Consider the following 22,890-nt stretch of genomic DNA (forward strand, 5'->3'; position numbering starts at 1 on the left):
AACCTAAAGTGAAGCATCTTAATCTAAAACTGGACTCACAGGAGAGTTCAAATCATAGAAAGTTAGAATGTCAGTCCTCTTTTACTTAAGTCGGCATTGTGCCATTTGTATTAAATTCGGATTCAATTTCTGTGTTTCATCGTCAATAAGAAGGTGCAAGGTATACAGTAAACCTGAAGTGAAGCATCGGAAACTAAAACTGGACTTACAGGAGAGGTTCAAATCATAGAAAGTGAGAGTGTCAGTCCTCTTGTACTTAAGTCGGCATTGTGCCATTTGTATCAAATTCGGGTGCAATTTCTGTGTTTCTCGTCAATAAGAAGGTCCAAGGGATACAGTAAACCTGAAGTGAAGCATCGGAATCTAAAACTGGACTCACAGGAGAGGTTCGAATCATAGAAAGTGAGAGTGTCAGTCCTCTTTTACTTAAGTCGGCATTGTGCGTTTTGAATTTAATTCCGATGCAATTTCTGTGTTTCATCGTCAATAAGAAGGTCCAAGGGATACAGTAAACCTGAAGTGAAGCATCGGAATCTAAAACTGGACCCACAGGAGAGGTTCAAATCATATAAAGTGAGAGTGTCAGTCCTCTTGTACTTAAGTCGGCATTGTGCCATTTGTATTAAATTCGGGTGCAATTTCTGTGTTTCACCATCAATAAGAAGGTCCAAGGGATGCAGTAAACCTGAAGTGAAGCATCGGAATCTAAAACTGGACTCACAGGAGAGGTTCCAATCACAGAAAGTGAGAGTGTCAGTCCTCTTGTACTTAAGTCGGCTTTGTGCCTTTTGTATTAATTTCGGATTCAATTTCTGTGATTCTTCGTTAATAAGAGGGTTTAAGGGATACAGTAAACCTGAAGTGAAGCATCAGAATCTAAAACTGGACTCACAGGAGAAGTTCAAATCATAGAGAGTTAGAGTGTCACTCCTCTTGTACCAAGTTGGTGTTGTGCCATTTGTATTAAATTCGGATGCAATTTCTGTGTTTCATCGTCAACAAGAAGGTCCAAGGGATACAGTAAACCTGAAGAGAAGCATCGGAATCTAAAACTGGACTCACAGGAGAGGTTCAAATCATAGTAAGTTTGTGTGTCAGTTTTCTTGTACTTAAATCGGCATTGTGCCATTTGAAATTAATTCCGATGCAATTTCTGTGTTTCATCGTCAATAAGAAAGTACAAGGTTTACAGTTAACCTGAAGTGAAGCATCGGAATCTGAAACTGGACTCACGGGAAAGGTTCAAATCATAGAAAGTGAGAGTGTCAGTCCTCTTGTACTTATGTCGCCATTGTCTCTTTTGTATTAAATTCGGATGCAGTATCTGTGTTTCATCGTCAATAAGAAGGTCCAAGGGATACAGTAAACCTGAAGTGAAGCATCGGAGTCTAAAACTGGACTCACAGGAGAGGTTCAAATCATAGAAAGTTAGAGTGTCAGTCCTCTTGTACTTAAGTCGGCATTTTGCCTTTTGTATTAAATTCAGATAATTTCTGTGTTTCATCATCAATAAGAAGGTACAAGGGATACAGTAAACCTGAAGTGAAGCATCGGAAACAAAAACTGGACTCACAGGAGAGATTCAATTCATATAAAGTTAGAGTGCCACTCCTCTTGTACTTGAGACGGTTTTGTGCCTTTTGTTGAAATTCGGGTGCAATTTCTGTGTTTCATCGTCAATAAGGTGGTCCAAGGGATACAGTGAACCTAAAGTGAAGCATCGGAATCTAAAACTGGACTCACAGGAGAGTTCAAATAATAGAAAGTTAGAATGTCAGTCCTCTTGTACTTAAGACGGCATTGTGCCTTTTGTATTAAATTCGGATTCAATTTCTGTGTTTCATCGTCAATAAGAAGGTGCAAGGGATACAGTAAACCTGAAGTGAAGCATCGGAAACTAAAACTGGACTCACAGGAGAGGTTCAAATCATAGGAAGTGAGGGTGTCAGGCCTCTTGTACTTAAGTCGGCATTGTGACATTTGTATTAAATTCGGATGCAATTTCAGTGTTTCATCGTCAAAAAGAAGGTCCAAGGGATACAGTAAACTTGAAGTGAAGCATCGGAAACTAAAACTGGACTCACAGGAGAGGTTTAAATCATAGAAAGTGAAAGTGTCAGTCCTCTTGTACTTATGTCGGCATTGTGCCATTTGTATTAACTTCGGGTGCAATTTCAGTGTTTTATCGTCAATAAGAAGGTCCAAGGGATACAGTAAACCTGAAGTGAAGCATCGGAATCTAAACCTGGACTCACAGGAAAGGTTCAAATCATAGAAAGTGAGAACGTCAGTCCTCTTGTACTTAAGTCGGCATTGTGGCATTTGTATTAAATTCAGATGCAATTTCTGTGTTTCATCGTCAATAAGAAGGTCCAAGGGATACAGTAAACCTGAAGTGAAGCATCGGAATCTAAAACTGGACTCGCAGGAGAGGTTCAAATCATAGAAAGTTAGAGTGTAACCATTCTTGTACTTGAGTTGGTATTGTGCCTGTTGTATTGAATTCGGGTGCAATTTCTGTGTTTCATCGTCAATACGAAGCTCCAAGGGCTACAGTAAACCTGAAGTGAAGCATCGGAATCTAAACCTGGACTCACAGGAGAGGTTTAAATCATAGAAAGTTAGAGTGTCTGTCCTCTTGTACTTTAGTCGGCATTGTGCTTTTTGTGTTAAATTCGGATGCAATTTCTGTGTTTCATCGTCAATAAGAAGGTGCAAGGTATACAGTAAACCTGAAGTGAAACATCGGAATCTAATTCTGGACTAACAGGAGAGGTTCAAATCATAGAAAATGAGAGTGTCAGTCCTCTTGTACTTAAGTCGGCATTGTGGCATTTCTATTAAATTCGGATGCAATTTCTGTGTTTCATCGTCAATAAGCAGGTCGTAGGGATACAGTAAACCTGAAGTGAAGCATCGGAATCTAAAACTGGACTCACAGGAGAGGTTCAAATCATAGAAAGTGAAAGTGTCAGTCCTCTTGTACTTAAGCCGCCATTGTGATTTTTGTATTAAATTCGGATGCAATTTCTGTGTTTCATCGTCAATCAGAAGGTCCAAGGGATACAGTAAACCTGAAGTGAAGCATCAGAATCTAAAACTGGACTCACAGTAGAGGTTCAAATCATAGAAAGTTAGAGTGTCAGTCCTCTTTTACTTAAGTCGGCATTGTGCCTTTTGTATTAAATTCCGATGCAATTTCTGTGTTTCATCGTCAATCAGAAGGTGCAAGGTATACAGTAAACCTAAAGTGAAGTACCGGAATCTGAAAGTGGACTCACAAGAGAGGTTCAAATCATAGAAGGAGAGAATGTCAGTCCTCTTGTACTTAAGTCGCCATTGTGCCTCTTGTATTATATTCGGACGCAATTTCTGTGTTTCATCGTCAATAAGAAGCTCCAAGGGATACAGTAAACCTGAAGTGAAGCATCGGAACATAAAACTGGACTCGCAGGAGAGGTTCAAATCATAGAAAGTGAGAGTGTCAGTCCTCTTGTACTTAAGTCGGCATTGTGGCATTTGTATTAAATTCGGATGAAATTTCTGTGTTTCATCGTCAATAAGCAGGTCGTAGGGATACAGTAAACCTGAAGTGAAGCATCGGAATCTGAAACTTTACTCACAGGAGAGGTTCAAATCATTGAAAGTGAGAGTGTCAGTCCTCTTGTACTTAAGTCGCCTTTGTGATTTTTGTATTAAATTCGGATGCAATTTCTGTGTTTCATCGTCAATAAGAAGGTCCAAGGGATACAGTAAACCTGAAGTGAAGCATCGGAATCTTAAACTAGACTCACAGGAGAGGTTTAAATCATAGAAAGGTAGAGTGTCTGTCCTCTTGAACTTAAGTCGGCATTGTAGCTTTTGTATTAAATTCGGTTGCAAACTCTGTGTTTCATCGACAATAAGAAGGTCCAAGGGATACAGCAAACCTGAAGTGAAACATCGGAATCTAAAACTGGACTCACAGGAGAGGTTCAAATCATAGAAAGTGAGAGTGTCAGTCCTCTTTACTTAAATCGGCATTGTGCCTTTTGAATTTAATTCCGATGCAATTTCTGTGTTTCATCGTCAATAAGAAGGTGCAAGGTATACAGTAAACCTGAAGTGAAGCATCGGAATCTAAAACTGTACTCACAGGAGAGATTCAAATCATAGAAAGTTAGAGTGTCACTCCTCTTGTACGTAAATCGGTATTGTGCCTTTTGAATTTAATTCCGATGCAATTTCTGTGTTTCAACGTCAATAAGAAGGTCCAAGGGATACAGTAAACCTGAAGTGAAGCATCGGAATCTAAAACTGTACTCACAGGAGAGATTCAAATCATAGAAAGTTAGAGTGTCACTCCTCTTGTACTTAAATCGGTATTGTGCGTTTTCTATTAAATTCGGATGCAATTTCTGTGTTTCATCGTCAATAAGAAGGTCCAAGGGATACAGTAAACCTTAACTGAAGCATCGGAATCTAAAACTTGACTTGCAGGAGAGGTTTAAATCATAGAATGTTAGAGTGTCAGTCCTCTTTTACTTAAGTCGGCATTGTGCCTTTTGTATTAAATTCGGATGCAATTTCTGTGTTTCATCGTCTATAAGAAGGTCCAAGGGATACAGTAAACCTGAAGTGAAGCATCAGAATCTAAAACTGGACTCACAGGAGAGGTTCAAATCATAGAAAGTTGGAGTGTCAGTCCTCTTTTACTTAAGTCGGCATTGTGACTTTTGTATTAAATTCCGATGCAATTTCTGTGTTTCATCGTCAATCAGAAGGAGCAAGGTATACAGTAAACCTAAAGTGAAGCACCGGAATGTGAAACTGGACTCACAGGAGAGGTTGAAATCGTAGAAAGTGAGAGTGTCGGTCCTCTTGTACTTAAGTCGCTATTGTGATTTTTGGATTAAATTCGGATGCAATTTCTGTGTTTCATCGTCAATAAGAAGGTCCAAGGGATACAGTAAACCTGGAGTGAAGCATCGGAATCGTAAACTGCACTCACAGGACAGGTTCAAAACATAGAAAGTTAGAGTGTCAGTCCTCTTGTACTTAAGTCGGCATTGTACCTTTTGCATTAAATTCGGATGCAAACACTGTGTTTCATCGTCAGTAAGAAGGTCCAAGGGATACAGCAAACCTGAAGTGAAGCATCGGAATCTAAAACTGGACTCACAGGAGAGTTCAAATCATAGAAAGTGAGAGTGTCAGTCCTCTTGTACTTAAGTCGGCATTGTGCCTTTTGAATTTAATTCTGATGCAATTTCTGTGTTTCATCGTCAATAAGAAGGTGCAAGGTATACAGTAAACCTGAAGTGAACCATCGGAATCTAAAACTGGACTCACAGGAGGGGTTCAAATAATAGAAAGTGAGAGTGTCAATCCTCTTCTACTTAGGTCGGCATTGTGCCTTTTGAATTTAATTCCGATACAATTTCTGTGTTTCATCGTCAATAAGAAGGTGCAAGGTATACAGTAAACCTAAAGTGAAGCATCGGAATCTAAAACCGGACAAACAGGAGAGGTTCAAATCATAGAAAGTGAGAGTGTCAGTCGTCTACTACTTAGGTCGGCATTGTGCATTTTGAATTTAATTCCGATGCAATTTCTGTGTTTCAACGTCAATAAGAAGGTCCAAGGGATACAGTAAACCTGAAGTGAAGCATCGGAATCTAAAACTGTACTCACAGGAGAGATTCAAATCATAGAAAGTTAGAGTGTCACTCCTCTTGTACGTAAATCGGTATTGTGCCTTTTCTATTAAATTCGGATGCAATTTCTGTGTTTCATCGTCAATAAGAAGGTCCAAGGGATACAGTAAACCTTAACTGAAGCATCGGAATCTAAAACTTGACTTGCAGGAGAGGTTTAAATCATAGAATGTTAGAGTGTCAGTCCTCTTTTACTTAAGTCGGCATTGTGCCTTTTGTATTAAATTCGGATGCAATTTCTGTGTTTCATCGTCAACAAGAAGGTCCAAGGGATACAGTAAACCTGAAGAGAAGCATCGGAATCTAAAACTGGACTCACAGGAGAGGTTCAAATCATAGTAAGTTTGTGTGTCAGTCCTCTTGTACTTAAATCGGCATTGTGCCTTTTGAAATTAATTCCGATGCAATTTCTGTGTTTCATCGTCAACAAGAAGGTCCAAGGGATACAGTAAACCTGAAGAGAAGCATCGGAATCTGAAACTGGACTCACGGGAAAGGTTCAAATCATAGAAAGTGAGAGTGTCAGTCCTCTTGTACTTAAGTCGGCATTTTGCCTTTTGTATTAAATTCGGATGCATACTCTGTGTTTCATCTTCAATAAGAAGGTCCAAGGGATACAGTAAACCTGAAGTGAAGCATCGGAATCTAAAACTGGACTCACAGGCGAGGATCAAATCATAGAATGTTAGAGCGTCAGTCCTCTTGTACGTAAGTCGGCATAGTGATTTTTGAATTTAATTCAGATGCAATTTCTGTGTTTCATCGTCAGTAAGAAGGTCCAAGGGATACAGTAAACCTGAAGTTAAGCATCGGAATCTAAAACTGGACTCACAGGAGAGGTTCAAATCATAGAAAGTTAGAGTGTCAGTCCTCTTGTACTTATGTCGGCATTGTGCCATTTGTATTAAATTCAGGTAATTTCTGTGTTTCATCATCAATAAGAAGGTACAAGGGATACAGTAAACCTGAAGAGAAGCATCGGAATCAAAAACTGGACTCACAGGCGAGATTCAATTCATATAAAGTTAGAGTGCCACTCCTCTTGTACTTGAGACGGTTTTGTGCCTTTTGTTGAAATTCGGGTGCAATTTCTGTGTTTCATCGTCAATAAGGTGGTCCAAGGGATACAGTGAACCTAAAGTGAAGCATCGGAATCTAAAACTGGACTCTCAGGAGAGTTCAAATAATAGAAAGTTAGAATGTCAGTCCTCTTGTACTTAAGACGGCATTGTGCCTTTTGTATTAAATTCGGATTCAATTTCTGTGTTTCATCGTCAATAAGAAGGTGCAAGGGATACAGTAAACCTGAAGTGAAGCATCGGAAACTAAAACTGGACTCACAGGAGAGGTTCAAATCATAGGAAGTGAGGGTGTCAGGCCTCTTGTACTTAAGTCGGCATTGTGACATTTGTATTAAATTCGGATGCAATTTCAGTGTTTCATCGTCAATAAGAAGGTCCAAGGGATACAGTAAACTTGAAGTGAAGCATCGGAAACTAAAACTGGACTCACAGGAGAGGTTTAAATCATAGAAAGTGAAAGTGTCAGTCCTCTTGTACTTATGTCGGCATTGTGCCATTTGTATTAACTTCGGGTGCAATTTCAGTGTTTTATCGTCAATAAGAAGGTCCAAGGGATACAGTAAACCTGAAGTGAAGCATCGGAATCTAAACCTGGACTCACAGGAAAGGTTCAAATCATAGAAAGTGAGAACGTCAGTCCTCTTGTACTTAAGTCGGCATTGTGGCATTTGTATTAAATTCAGATGCAATTTCTGTGTTTCATCGTCAATAAGAAGGTCCAAGGGATACAGTGAACCTGAAGTGAAGCATCGGAATCTAAAACTGGACTCGCAGGAGAGGTTCAAATCATAGAAAGTTAGAGTGTCACTCCTCTTGTACTTGAGTTGGTATTGTGACTGTTGTATTGAATTCGGGTGCAATTTCTGTGTTTCATCGTCAATACGAAGCTCCAAGGGCTACAGTAAACCTGAAGTGAAGCATCGGAATCTAAACCTGGCCTCACGGGAGAGGTTAAAATCATAGAAAGTTAGAGTGTCTGTCCTCTTGTACTTTAGTCGGCATTGTGCTTTTTGTATTAAATTCGGATGCAATTTCTGTGTTTCATCGTCAATAAGAAGGTGCAAGGTATACAGTAAACCTGAAGTGAAACATCGGAATCTAATTCTGGACTAACAGGAGAGGTTCAAATCATAGAAAATGAGAGTGTCAGTCCTCTTGTACTTAAGTCGGCATTGTGGCATTTCTATTAAATTCGGATGCAATTTCTGTGTTTCATCGTCAATAAGCAGGTCGTAGGGATACAGTAAACCTGAAGTGAAGCATCGGAATCTAAAACTGGACTCACAGGAGAGGTTCAAATCATAGAAAGTGAGAGTGTCAGTCCTCTTGTACTTAAGCCGCCATTGTGATTTTTGTATTAAATTCGGATGCAATTTCTGTGTTTCATCGTCAATCAGAAGGTCCAAGGGATACAGTAAACCTGATGTGAAGCATCGGAATCTAAATCTGTTCTCACAGGAGAGATTCAAATCATAGAAAGTTAGAGTGTCACTCCTCTTGTACTTAAATCGGTGTTGTGCCTTTTGTATTAAATTCGGATGCAATTTCTGTGTTTCATTGTCAATAAGAAGGTCCAAGGGATACAGTAAACCTTAAGTGAAGCATCGGAATCTAAAACATGACTTGCAGGAGAGGTTCAAATCATAGAATGTTAGAGTGTCAGTCCTCTTTTACTTAAGTCGGCATTGTGCCTTTTGTATTAAATTCGGATGCAATTTCTGTGTTTCATCGTCTATAAGAAGGTCCAAGGGATACAGTAAACCTGAAGTGAAGCATCAGAATCTAAAACTGGACTCACAGGAGAGGTTCAAATCATAGAAAGTTAGAGTGTCAGTCCTCTTTTACTTAAGTCGGCATTGTGCCTTTTGTATTAAATTCCGATGCAATTTCTGTGTTTCATCGTCAATCAGAAGGTGCAAGGTATACAGTAAACCTAAAGTGAAGTACCGGAATCTGAAACTGGACTCACAAGAGAGGTTCAAATCATAGAAGGAGAGAGTGTCAGTCCTCTTGTACTTAAGTCGCCATTGTGCCTCTTGTATTATATTCGGACGCAATTTCTGTGTTTCATCGTCAATAAGAAGCTCCAAGGGATACAGTAAACCTGAAGTGAAGCATCAGAACATAAAACTGGACTCGCAGGAGAGGTTCAAATCATAGAAAGTGAGAGTGTCAGTCCTCTTGTACTTAAGTCGGCATTGTGGCATTTGTATTAAATTCGGATGCAATTTCTGTGTTTCATCGTCAATAAGCAGGTCGTAGGGATACAGTAAACCTGAAGTGAAGCATCGGAATCTGAAACTTTACTCACAGGAGAGGTTCAAATCATTGAAAGTGAGAGTGTCAGTCCTCTTGTACTTAAGTGGCCTTTGTGATTTTTGTATTAAATTCGGATGCAATTTCTGTGTTTCATCGTCAATAAGAAGGTCCAAGATATACAGTAAACCTGAAGTGAAGCATCGGAATCTTAAACTAGACTCACAGGAGAGGTTTAAATCATAGAAAGGTAGAGTGTCTGTCCTCTTGAACTTAAGTCGGCAATGTAGCTTTTGTATTAAATTCGGTTGCAAACTCTGTGTTTAATCGACAATAAGAAGGTCCAAGGGATACAGCAAACCTGAAGTGAAACATCGGAATCTACAACTGGACTCACAGGAGAGGTTCAAATCATAGAAAGTGAGAGTGTCAGTCCTCTTTACTTAAACCGGCATTGTGCCTTTTGAATTTAATTCCGATGCAATTTCTGTGTTTCATCGTCAATAAGAAGGTGCAAGGTATACAGTAAACCTGAAGTGAAGCATCGGAATCTAAAACTGTACTCACAGGAGAGATTCAAATCATAGAAAGTTAGAGTGTCACTCCTCTTGTACGTAAATCGGTATTGTGCCTTTTGAATTTAATTCCGATGCAATTTCTGTGTTTCAACGTCAATAAGAAGGTCCAAGGGATACAGTAAACCTGAAGTGAAGCATCGGAATCTAAAACTGTACTCACAGGAGAGATTCAAATCATAGAAAGTTAGAGTGTCACTCCTCTTGTACGTAAATCGGTATTGTGCCTTTTCTATTAAATTCGGATGCAATTTCTGTGTTTCATCGTCAATAAGAAGGTCCAAGGGATACAGTAAACCTTAACTGAAGCATCGGAATCTAAAACTTGACTTGCAGGAGAGGTTTAAATCATAGAATGTTAGAGTGTCAGTCCTCTTTTACTTAAGTCGGCATTGTGCCTTTTGTATTAAATTCGGATGCAATTTCTGTGTTTCATCGTCAACAAGAAGGTCCAAGGGATACAGTAAACCTGAAGAGAAGCATCGGAATCTAAAACTGGACTCACAGGAGAGGTTCAAATCATAGTAAGTTTGTGTGTCAGTCCTCTTGTACTTAAATCGGCATTGTGCCTTTTGAAATTAATTCCGATGCAATTTCTGTGTTTCATCGTCAACAAGAAGGTCCAAGGGATACAGTAAACCTGAAGAGAAGCATCGGAATCTGAAACTGGACTCACGGGAAAGGTTCAAATCATAGAAAGTGAGAGTGTCAGTCCTCTTGTACTTAAGTCGGCATTTTGCCTTTTGTATTAAATTCGGATGCATACTCTGTGTTTCATCTTCAATAAGAAGGTCCAAGGGATACAGTAAACCTGAAGTGAAGCATCGGAATCTAAAACTGGACTCACAGGCGAGGATCAAATCATAGAATGTTAGAGCGTCAGTCCTCTTGTACGTAAGTCGGCATAGTGATTTTTGAATTTAATTCAGATGCAATTTCTGTGTTTCATCGTCAGTAAGAAGGTCCAAGGGATACAGTAAACCTGAAGTAAAGCATCGGAATCTAAAACTGGACTCACAGGAGAGGTTCAAATCATAGAAAGTTAGAGTGTCAGTCCTCTTGTACTTATGTCGGCATTGTGCCATTTGTATTAAATTCAGGTAATTTCTGTGTTTCATCATCAATAAGAAGGTACAAGGGATACAGTAAACCTGAAGTGAAACATCGGAATCAAAAACTGGACTCACAGGCGAGATTCAATTCATATAAAGTTAGAGTGCCACTCCTCTTGTACTTGAGACGGTTTTGTGCCTTTTGTTGAAATTCGGGTGCAATTTCTGTGTTTCATCGTCAATAAGGTGGTCCAAGGGATACAGTGAACCTAAAGTGAAGCATCGGAATCTAAAACTGGACTCACAGGAGAGTTCAAATAATAGAAAGTTAGAATGTCAGTCCTCTTGTACTTAAGACGGCATTGTGCCTTTTGTATTAAATTCGGATTCAATTTCTGTGTTTCATCGTCAATAAGAAGGTGCAAGGGATACAGTAAACCTGAAGTGAAGCATCGGAAACTAAAACTGGACTCACAGGAGAGGTTCAAATCATAGGAAGTGAGGGTGTCAGGCCTCTTGTACTTAAGTCGGCATTGTGACATTTGTATTAAATTCGGATGCAATTTCAGTGTTTCATCGTCAATAAGAAGGTCCAAGGGATACAGTAAACTTGAAGTGAAGCATCGGAAACTAAAACTGGACTCACAGGAGAGGTTTAAATCATAGAAAGTGAAAGTGTCAGTCCTCTTGTACTTATGTCGGCATTGTGCCATTTGTATTAACTTCGGGTGCAATTTCAGTGTTTTATCGTCAATAAGAAGGTCCAAGGGATACAGTAAACCTGAAGTGAAGCATCGGAATCTAAACCTGGACTCACAGGAAAGGTTCAAATCATAGAAAGTGAGAACGTCAGTCCTCTTGTACTTAAGTCGGCATTGTGGCATTTGTATTAAATTCAGATGCAATATCTGTGTTTCATCGTCAATAAGAAGGTCCAAGGGATACAGTGAACCTGAAGTGAAGCATCGGAATCTAAAACTGGACTCGCAGGAGAGGTTCAAATCATAGAAAGTTAGAGTGTCACTCCTCTTGTACTTGAGTTGGTATTGTGACTGTTGTATTGAATTCGGGTGCAATTTCTGTGTTTCATCGTCAATACGAAGCTCCAAGGGCTACAGTAAACCTGAAGTGAAGCATCGGAATCTAAACCTGGCCTCACGGGAGAGGTTAAAATCATAGAAAGTTAGAGTGTCTGTCCTCTTGTACTTTAGTCGGCATTGTGCTTTTTGTATTAAATTCGGATGCAATTTCTGTGTTTCATCGTCAATAAGAAGGTGCAAGGTATACAGTAAACCTGAAGTGAAACATCGGAATCTAATTCTGGACTAACAGGAGAGGTTCAAATCATAGAAAATGAGAGTGTCAGTCCTCTTGTACTTAAGTCGGCATTGTGGCATTTCTATTAAATTCGGATGCAATTTCTGTGTTTCATCGTCAATAAGCAGGTCGTAGGGATACAGTAAACCTGAAGTGAAGCATCGGAATCTAAAACTGGACTCACAGGAGAGGTTCAAATCATAGAAAGTGAGAGTGTCAGTCCTCTTGTACTTAAGCCGCCATTGTGATTTTTGTATTAAATTCGGATGCAATTTCTGTGTTTCATCGTCAATCAGAAGGTCCAAGGGATACAGTAAACCTGATGTGAAGCATCGGAATCTAAATCTGTTCTCACAGGAGAGATTCAAATCATAGAAAGTTAGAGTGTCACTCCTCTTGTACTTAAATCGGTGTTGTGCCTTTTGTATTAAATTCGGATGCAATTTCTGTGTTTCATTGTCAATAAGAAGGTCCAAGGGATACAGTAAACCTTAAGTGAAGCATCGGAATCTAAAACATGACTTGCAGGAGAGGTTCAAATCATAGAATGTTAGAGTGTCAGTCCTCTTTTACTTAAGTCGGCATTGTGCCTTTTGTATTAAATTCGGATGCAATTTCTGTGTTTCATCGTCTATAAGAAGGTCCAAGGGATACAGTAAACCTGAAGTGAAGCATCAGAATCTAAAACTGGACTCACAGGAGAGGTTCAAATCATAGAAAGTTAGAGTGTCAGTCCTCTTTTACTTAAGTCGGCATTGTGCCTTTTGTATTAAATTCCGATGCAATTTCTGTGTTTCATCGTCAATCAGAAGGTGCAAGGTATACAGTAAACCTAAAGTGAAGTACCGGAATCTGAAACTGGACTCACAAGAGAGGTTCAAATCATAGAAGGAGAGAGTGTCAGTCCTCTTGTACTTAAGTCGCCATTGTGCCTCTTGTATTATATTCGGACGCAATTTCTGTGTTTCATCGTCAATAAGAAGCTCCAAGGGATACAGTAAACCTGAAGTGAAGCATCAGAACATAAAACTGGACTCGCAGGAGAGGTTCAAATCATAGAAAGTGAGAGTGTCAGTCCTCTTGTACTTAAGTCGGCATTGTGGCATTTGTATTAAATTCGGATGCAATTTCTGTGTTTCATCGTCAATAAGCAGATCGTAGGGATACAGTAAACCTGAAGTGAAGCATCGGAATCTGAAACTTTACTCACAGGAGAGGTTCAAATCATTGAAAGTGAGAGTGTCAGTCCTCTTGTACTTAAGTGGCCTTTGTGATTTTTGAATTAAATTCGGATGCAATTTCTGTGTTTCATCGTCAATAAGAAGGTCCAAGATATACTGTAAACCTGAAGTGAAGCATCGGAATCTTAAACTAGACTCACAGGAGAGGTTTAAATCATAGAAAGGTAGAGTGTCTGTCCTCTTGAACTTAAGTCGGCAATGTAGCTTTTGTATTAAATTCGGTTGCAAACTCTGTGTTTAATCGACAATAAGAAGGTCCAAGGGATACAGCAAACCTGAAGTGAAACATCGGAATCTACAACTGGACTCACAGGAGAGGTTCAAATCATAGAAAGTGAGAGTGTCAGTCCTCTTTACTTAAACCGGCATTGTGCCTTTTGAATTTAATTCCGATGCAATTTCTGTGTTTCATCGTCAATAAGAAGGTGCAAGGTATACAGTAAACCTGAAGTGAAGCATCGGAATCTAAAACCGGACAAACAGGAGAGGTTCAAATCATAGAAAGTGAGAGTGTCAGTCGTCTACTACTTAGGTCGGCATTGTGCATTTTGAATTTAATTCCGATGCAATTTCTGTGTTTCAACGTCAATAAGAAGGTCCAAGGGATACAATAAACCTGAAGTGAAGCATCGGAATCTAAAACTGTACTCACAGGAGAGATTCAAATCATAGAAAGTTAGAGTGTCACTCCTCTTGTACTTAAATCGGTATTGTGCCTTTTCTATTAAATTCGGATGCAATTTCTGTGTTTCATCGTCAATAAGAAGGTCCAAGGGATACAGTAAACCTTAACTGAAACATCGGAATCTAAAACTTGACTTGCAGGAGATGTTGAAATCATAGAATGTTAGAGTGTCAGTCCTCTTTTACTTAAGTCCGCATTGTGCCTTTTGTATTAAATTCGGATGCAATTTCTGTGTTTCATCGTCTATAAGAAGGTCCAAGGGATACAGTAAACCTGAAGTGAAGCATCAGAATCTAAAACTGGACTCACAGGAGAGGTTCAAATCATAGAAAGTTGGAGTGTCAGTCCTCTTTTACTTAAGTCGGCATTGTGCCTTTTGTATTAAATTCCGATGCGATTTCTGTGTTTCATCGTCAATCAGAAGGAGCAAGGTATACAGTAAACCTAAAGTGAAGCACCGGAATGTGAAACTGGACTCACAGGAGAGGTTCAAATCGTAGAAAGTGAGAGTGTCGGTCCTCTTGTACTTAAGTCGCCATTGTGATTTTTGGATTAAATTCGGATGCAATTTCTGTGTTTCATCGTCAATAAGAAGGTCCAAGGGATACAGTAAACCTGGAGTGAAGCATCGGAATCGTAAACTGCACTCACAGGACAGGTTCAAAACATAGAAAGTTAGAGTGTCAGTCCTCTTGTACTTAAGTCGGCATTGTACCTTTTGCATTAAATTCGGATGCAAACACTGTGTTTCATCGTCAGTAAGAAGGTCCAAGGGATACAGCAAACCTGAAGTGAAGCATCGGAATCTAAAACTGGACTCACAGGAGAGTTTCAAATCATAGAAAGTGAGAGTGTCAGTCCTCTTGTACTTAAGTCGGCATTGTGCCTTTTGAATTTAATTCTGATGCAATTTCTGTGTTTCATCGTCAATAAGAAGGTGCAAGGTATACAGTAAACATGAAGTGAACCATCGGAATCTAAAACTGGACTCACAGGAGGGGTTCAAATAATAGAAAGTGAGAGTGTCAATCCTCTTCTACTTAGGTCGGCATTGTGCCTTTTGAATTTAATTCCGATGCAATTTCTGTGTTTCATCGTCAATAAGAAGGTGCAAGGTATACAGTAAACCTGAAGTGAAGCATCGGAATCTAAAACCGGACAAACAGGAGAGTTTCAAATCATAGAAAGTGAGAGTGTCAGTCGTCTACTACTTAGGTCGGCATTGTGCATTTTGAATTTAATTCCGATGCAATTTCTGTGTTTCAACGTCAATAAGAAGGTCCAAGGGATACAGTAAACCTGAAGTGAAGCATCGGAATCTAAAACTGTACTCACAGGAGAGATTCAAATCATAGAAAGTTAGAATGTCACTCCTCTTGTACTTAAATCGGTATTGTGCCTTTTCTATTAAATTCGGATGCAATTTCTGTGTTTCATCGTCAATAAGAAGGTCCAAGGGATACAGTAAACCTTAACTGAAGCATCGGAATCTAAAACTTGACTTGCAGGAGAGGTTTAAATCATAGAATGTTAGAGTGTCAGTCCTCTTTTACTTAAGTCGGCATTGTGCCTTTTGTATTAAATTCGGATGCAATTTCTGTGTTTCATCGTCTATAAGAAGGTCCAAGGGATACAGTAAACCTGAAGTGAAGCATCAGAATCTAAAACTGGACTCACAGGAGAGGTTCAAATCATAGAAAGTTGGAGTGTCAGTCCTCTTTTACTTAAGTCGGCATTGTGCCTTTTGTATTAAATTCCGATGCAATTTCTGTGTTTCATCGTCAATCAGAAGGAGCAAGGTATACAGTAAACTTAAAGTGAAGCACCGGAATGTGAAACTGGACTCACAGGAGAGGTTCAAATCGTAGAAAGTGAGAGTGTCGGTCCTCTTGTACTTAAGTCGCCATTGTGATTTTTGGATTAAATTCGGATGCAATTTCTGTGTTTCATCGTCAATAAGAAGGTCCAAGGGATACAGTAAACCTGAAGTGAAGCATCGGAATCGTAAACTGCACTCACAGGACAGGTTCAAAACATAGAAAGTTAGAGTGTCAGTCCTCTTGTACTTAAGTCGGCATTGTACCTTTTGCATTAAATTCGGATGCAAACACTGTGTTTCATCGTCAGTAAGAAGGTCCAAGGGATACAGCAAACCTGAAGTGAAGCATCGGAATCTAAAACTGGACTCACAGGAGAGTTTCAAATCATAGAAAGTGAGAGTGTCAGTCCTCTTGTACTTAAGTCGGCATTGTGCCTTTTGAATTTAATTCTGATGCAATTTCTGTGTTTCATCGTCAATAAGAAGGTGCAAGGTATACAGTAAACCTGAAGTGAACCATCGGAATCTAAAACTGGACTCACAGGAGGGGTTCAAATAATAGAAAGTGAGAGTGTCAATCCTCTTCTACTTAGGTCGGCATTGTGCCTTTTGAATTAAATTCCGATGCAATTTCTGTGTTTCATCGTCAATAAGTAGGTCCAAGGGATACAGTAAACATGAAGTGAAGCATCGGAATCTAAAACTGGACTCACAGGAGGGATTCAATCATAGAAAGTTAATGTGTCACTCCTCTTGTACATAAGTCGGTATTGTGCCTTTTGTATTAAATTCGGATGCAATTTCTGTGTTTCATCGTCAATAAGATGGTCCAAGGGATACAGTAAACCTTAAGTGAAGCATCGGAATCTAAAACTGGACTCACTGGACAGGTTCAAATCATAGAAAGTTAGAGTGTCAGACCTCTTTTACTTAGGTCGGCATTGTGCCTTTTGTATTAAATTCCGATGCAATTTCTGTGTTTCATCGTCAATCAGAAGGTGCAAGGTATACAGTAAACCTGAAGTGAAGCATCGGAGTCTGAAACTGCACTCAAAGGAGAGGTTCAAATCATAGAAAGTGAGAGTGTCAGTCCTCTTGTACTTAAGACGGCATTGTAATATTTGTATTAAATTTGGATAAAATTTCTGTGTTTCATCGTCAATCAGATGGTCAAAGGTATACAGTAAACCTGAAGTGAAGCATCGGAATCTAAAACTGGACTCACAGGAGAGGTTCAAATCATAATAAGTTAGAGTGCCACTCCACTTGTACTTAAGTCGGTATTGTGCCATTTGTATTACATTCGGATGCAATTTCTGTGTTTCATCGTCAATAAGAAAGTCCAAGGGATACAGTAAACCTAAAGTGAAGCATCGGAAACTAAAACTGGACTCACAGGAGAGGTTCAAATCATAGAAAGTTAGAATGTCAGTCCTCTTGTACTTAAGTCACCATTGTGATTTTTGTATTAAATTCGGATGCAATTTCTGTGTTTCATCGTCAGTAAGAAGGTCCAAGGGATACAGTAAACCTGTGGTGAAGCATCGGAATCTAAAACTGGACTCACAGGAGAGGTTCAAATCATAGAAAGTTAGAGTGTCAGTCCTCTTGTACTTAAGTCGGCATTGAACCTTTTGTATTAAATTCGGATGCAAACACTGTGTTTCATCGTCAATAAGAAGGTCCAAGGGATACAGTAAACCTGAAGTGAAGCTTCGGAATCTAAAACTGGACTCACAGGAGAGGTTCAAATCATAGAAAATTATAGTGTCAGTCCTCTTGTACTTAAGTCGGCATTGTGCCTTTTGAATTTAATTCCGATGCAATTTCTGTGTTTCATCGTCAATAAGAAGGTGCAAGGTATACAGTAAACCTGAAGTGCAGCATCGGAATCTAAAACTGGACTCACAGGAGAGGTTCAAATCATAGAATATGAGAGTTTCAGTCCACTTGTACTTAAGTCGCCATTTTGCCTTTTGTATTAAATTCGGATGCAATTTCTGTCTTTCATCGTCAACAAGAAGGACCAAGCGATACAGTAAACCTGAAGTGAAGCATCGGAATCTAAAACTGGACTCACAGGAGAGGTTCAAATCATAGAAAGTTAGAGTGTCACTCCGCTTTTACTTAAGACGGTATTGTGCCTTTTGTATTAAATTCGGATGCAATTTCTGTGTTTCATCGTCAATAAGAAGGTCCAAGGGATACAGTAAAACTGAAGTGAAGCATTGGAATCTAAAACTGGTCTCACATTGGAGGTTAAAATCATAGATAGTGAGAGTGTCAGTCCTCTTGTACTTAATTCGTCATTGAACCATTTGTATTAAATTCGGATGCAAACACTGTGTTTCATCGTCAATAAGAAGGTCCAAGGGATACAGTAAACCTGAAGTGAAGCTTCGGAATCTAAAACTGGACTCAAAGGAGAGGTTCAAATCATAGAAAGTGAGAGTGTCAGTCCTCTTGTACTTAAGTCGGCATTGTGCCTTTTGAATTTAATTCCGATGCAATTTCTGTGTTTCATCGTCAATAAGAATTTGCAAGGTATACAGTAAACCTGAAGTGAAGCATCAGAATCTGAAACTGGACTCACAGGAGAGGTTCAAATCATTGAAAGTGAGAGTGTCAGTCCTCTTGTACTTAAGTCGCCATTGTGCCTTTTGTACTAAATTCGGATCCAATTTCTGTGTTTCATCGTCAATAAGAAGGTCCAAGTGATACAGTAAACCTGAAGTGAAACATCGGAATCTAAAACTGGACTCACAGGAGAGGTTCAAATCATAGAAAGTTAGAGTGTCATCACTCTTGTACTTAAGTCGGCATTGTGCCTTTTGTATTAAATTCGGATGCAGACTCTGTGTTTCATCGTCAATAAGAAGGTCCAAGTGATACAGTAAACCTGAAGTGAAGCATCGGAATCTAAAACTGGTCTCACATTAGAGGTTAAAATCATAGATAGTGAGAGTGTCAGTCCTCTTGTACTTAAGTCGGTATTGTGCCATTTGTATTAAATTCGGGTGCAATTTTTGTGTTTCATCGTCAGTAAGAAGGTCCAAGGGATACAGTTAACCTGAAGTGAAGCATCGGAATCTAAAACTGGACTCACAGGAAAAGTTCAAATCATAGAAAGTGACAGTGTCAGTCCTCTTGTACTTAAGTCGGCATTGTGGCATTTGTATTTAATTCGGACGCAATTTCTGTGTTTCATCGTCAATAAGAAGGTCCAAGGGATATAGTAAACCTGAAGTGAAGCATCGGAATCTAAAACTGGACTCACGGGAGAGGTTCAAATCATAGAAAGTTAGAGCGTCAGTCCTGTTGTACTTAAGTCGGCATTGTGCCTTTTGTATTAAATTCGGATGCAATTTCTGTGTTTCATTGTCAATAAGAAGGTCCAAGGGATACAGTAAACCTGAAGTGAAGCATCGGAATCCAAAACTAGACTCGCACGAGAGGTTCAAATCATAGAAAGTTAGAGTGTCAGTCCTCTTTTACTTAAGTCGGCATTTTGCCGTTTGTATTAAATTCGGATGAAATTTCTGTGTTTCATCGTCAATAAGAAGGTCCAAGGGATACAGTAAACCTGAAGTGAAGCATCAGAATCTAAAACTGGACTCACAGGAGAGGTTCAAATCATAAAAAAGAGAGTGTGTCAGTCCTCTTGTACTTAAGTCGCCATTGTGCCTTTTGTATTAAATTCGGATGCAATTACTGTGTTTCATCGTCAATATGAAGGTCCAAGGGATACAGTAAACCTGAAGTGAAGCATCGGAATCTAAAACTAGAGTCACAGGAGAGGTTCAAATCATAGAAAATTAGAATGTCAGTCCTCTTGTACTTAAGTCGCCATTGTGAATTTTGTATTAAATTCGGATGCAATTTCTGTGTTTCATCGTAAATAAGAAGGTCCAAGGGATACAGTAAACCTGTAGTGAAGCATCGGAATCTAAAACTGGACTCACAGGAGAGGTTCAAATCATAGAAAGTTAGAGTGTCAGTCCTCTTGTACTTAAGTCGGCATTGAACCATTTGTATTAAATTCGGATGCAAACACTGTGTTTCATCGTCAATAAGAAGGTCCAAGGGATACAGTAAACCTGAAGTGAAGCTTCGGAATCTAAAACTGGGCTTACAGGAGAGGTTCAAATCATAGAAAGTGAGAGTGTCAGTCCTCTTGTACTTAAGTCGGCATTGTGCCTTTTGAATTTAATTCCGATGCAATTTCTGTGTTTCATCGTCAATAAGAATTTGCATGGTATGCAGTAAACCCGAAGTGAAGCATCGGAATCTGAAACTGGACTCACAGGAGAGGTTCAAATCATTGAAAGTGAGAGTGTCAGTCCTCTTGTACTTAAGTCGCCAGTGTGCCTTTTGTATTAAATTCGGATCCAATTTCTGTGTTTCATCGTCAATAAGAAGGTCCAAGGGATACAGTAAACCTGAAGTGAAACATCGGAATCTAAAACTGGACTCACAGGAGAGGTTCAAATCATAGAAAGTTAGAGTGTCATTACTCTTGTACTTAAGTCGGCATTGTGCCTTTTGTATTAAATTCGGATGCAAACTCTGTGTTTCATCGTCAATAAGAAGGACCAAGTGATACAGTAAACCTGAAGTGAAGCATCGGAATCTGAAACTGGTCTCACATTAGAGGTTAAAATCATAGATAGTGAGAGTGTCAGTCCTCTTGTACTTAAATCGGTATTGTGCCTTTTCTATTAAATTCGGATGCAATTTCTGTGTTTCATCGTCAATAAGAAGGTCCAAGGGATACAGTAAACCTTAACTGAAGCATCGGAATCTAAAACTTGACTTGCAGGAGAGGTTTAAATCATAGAATGTTAGAGTGTCAGTCCTCTTTTACTTAAGTCGGCATTGTGCCTTTTGAATTTAATTCTGATGCAATTTCTGTGTTTCATCGTCAATAAGAAGGTGCAAGGTATACAGTAAACCTGAAGTGAACCATCGGAATCTAAAACTGGACTCACAGGAGGGGTTCAAATAATAGAAAGTGAGAGTGTCAATCCTCTTCTACTTAGGTCGGCATTGTGCCTTTTGAATTTAATTCCGATGCAATTTCTGTGTTTCATCGTCAATCAGAAGGAGCAAGGTATACAGTAAACCTAAAGTGAAGCACCGGAATGTGAAACTGGACTCACAGGAGAGGTTCAAATCGTAGAAAGTGAGAGTGTCGGTCCTCTTGTACTTAAGTCGCCATTGTAATTTTTGGATTAAATTCGGATGCAATTTCTGTGTTTCATCGTCAATAAGAAGGTCCAAGGGATACAGTAAACCTGGAGTGAAGCATCGGAATCGTAAACTGCACTCACAGGACAGGTTCAAAACATAGAAAGTTAGAGTGTCAGTCCTCTTGTACTTAAGTCGGCATTGTACCTTTTGCATTAAATTCGGATGCAAACACTGTGTTTCATCGTCAGTAAGAAGGTCCAAGGGATACAGCAAACCTGAAGTGAAGCATCGGAATCTAAAACTGGACTCACAGGAGAGTTTCAAATCATAGAAAGTGAGAGTGTCAGTCCTCTTGTACTTAAGTCGGCATTGTGCCTTTTGAATTTAATTCTGATGCAATTTCTGTGTTTCATCGTCAATAAGAAGGTGCAAGGTATAGAGTAAACCTGAAGTGAACCATCGGAATCTAAAACTGGACTCACAGGAGGGGTTCAAATAATAGAAAGTGAGAGTGTCAATCCTCTTCTACTTAGGTCGGCATTGTGCCTTTTGAATTTAATTCCGATGCAATTTCTGTGTTTCATCGTCAATAAGAAGGTGCAAGGTATACAGTAAACCTGAAGTGAAGCATCGGAATCTAAAACCGGACAAACAGGAGAGGTTCAAATCATAGAAAGTGAGAGTGTCAGTCGTCTACTACTTAGGTCGGCATTGTGCATTTTGAATTTAATTCCGATGCAATTTCTGTGTTTCAACGTCAATAAGAAGGTCCAAGGGATACAGGAAACCTGAAGTGAAGCATCGGAATCTAAAACTGTACTCACAGGAGAGATTCAAATCATAGAAAGTTAGAGTGTCACTCCTCTTGTACTTAAATCGGTATTGTGCCTTTTCTATTAAATTCGGATGCAATTTCTGTGTTTCATCGTCAATAAGAAGGTCCAAGGGATACAGTAAACCTTAACTGAAGCATCGGAATCTAAAACTTGACTTGCAGGAGAGGTTTAAATCATAGAATGTTAGAGTGTCAGTCCTCTTTTACTTAAGTCGGCATTGTGCCTTTTGTATTAAATTCGGATGCAATTTCTGTGTTTCATCGTCTATAAGAAGGTCCAAGGGATACAGTAAACCTGAAGTGAAGCATCAGAATCTAAAACTGGACTCACAGGAGAGGTTCAAATCATAGAAAGTTGGAGTGTCAGTCCTCTTTTACTTAAGTCGGCATTGTGCCTTTTGTATTAAATTCCGATGCAATTTCTGTGTTTCATCGTCAATCAGAAGGAGCAAGGTATACAGTAAACCTAAAGTGAAGCACCGGAATGTGAAACTGGACTCACAGGAGAGGTTCAAATCGTAGAAAGTGAGAGTGTCGGTCCTCTTGTACTTAAGTCGCCATTGTGATTTTTGGATTAAATTCGGATGCAATTTCTGTGTTTCATCGTCAATAAGAAGGTCCAAGGGATACAGTAAACCTGAAGTGAAGCATCGGAATCGTAAACTGCACTCACAGGACAGGTTCAAAACATAGAAAGTTAGAGTGTCAGTCCTCTTGTACTTAAGTCGGCATTGTACCTTTTGCATTAAATTCGGATGCAAACACTGTGTTTCATCGTCAGTAAGAAGGTCCAAGGGATACAGCAAACCTGAAGTGAAGCATCGGAATCTAAAACTGGACTCACAGGAGAGTTTCAAATCATAGAAAGTGAGAGTGTCAGTCCTCTTGTACTTAAGTCGGCATTGTGCCTTTTGAATTTAATTCTGATGCAATTTCTGTGTTTCATCGTCAATAAGAAGGTGCAAGGTATACAGTAAACCTGAAGTGAACCATCGGAATCTAAAACTGGACTCACAGGAGGGGTTCAAATAATAGAAAGGGAGAGTGTCAATCCTCTTCTACTTAGGTCGGCATTGTGCCTTTTGAATTTAATTCCGATGCAATTTCTGTGTTTCATCGTCAATAAGAAGGTGCAAGGTATA

Source organism: Schistocerca americana, chromosome 10 (genome assembly GCF_021461395.2).
Source record: "Schistocerca americana isolate TAMUIC-IGC-003095 chromosome 10, iqSchAmer2.1, whole genome shotgun sequence".
NCBI classification, from domain to species: domain Eukaryota; kingdom Metazoa; phylum Arthropoda; class Insecta; order Orthoptera; family Acrididae; genus Schistocerca; species Schistocerca americana.